This window comes from Galeopterus variegatus, unplaced genomic scaffold (genome assembly GCF_000696425.1).
Source record: "Galeopterus variegatus unplaced genomic scaffold, G_variegatus-3.0.2 Scaffold59039, whole genome shotgun sequence".
Lineage (NCBI taxonomy): Eukaryota > Metazoa > Chordata > Mammalia > Dermoptera > Cynocephalidae > Galeopterus > Galeopterus variegatus.
Window position 1 is genome coordinate 1 of NW_007785150.1, and position 289 is coordinate 289.

The following is a 289-nucleotide window of genomic DNA, read 5'->3' on the forward strand; positions in this document are numbered from 1 at the left end:
GACCTCCAAACGACTTTAGACAATAACATAAAGCAGTAGTATGGGCGAATTTGGCACCCCAACCAGCAGAGGGGGTGTAGCTCAGTGGTAGAGCGCGTGCTTAGCATGTACGAGGTCCTGGGTTCAATCCCCAGCACCTCCATTCTTCCTTTACCCACGATGCTCCTCCTGCCCCTACTACTTTTCTCATCTTTTTCTTTGTGCATACCCAAACTTGTGTTTTTCCTCCTCACTGAGAAGGCAACCCATTTGGTACTTATTCATTTGAACTATGGGTCTTGACACTCTT

The 289-nt window shown here is 47.4% G+C and overlaps 1 non-coding gene across 1 annotated transcript; it reads left to right on the forward strand.

The window, feature by feature from the left end:
- The first annotated feature begins 70 nt into the window (after nt 1-70).
- TRNAA-AGC lies at nt 71-142 on the forward strand. Its single transcript has one exon. It is a non-coding gene; the product is annotated as a tRNA-Ala (tRNA).
- The last annotated feature ends 147 nt before the right edge of the window (nt 143-289 follow it).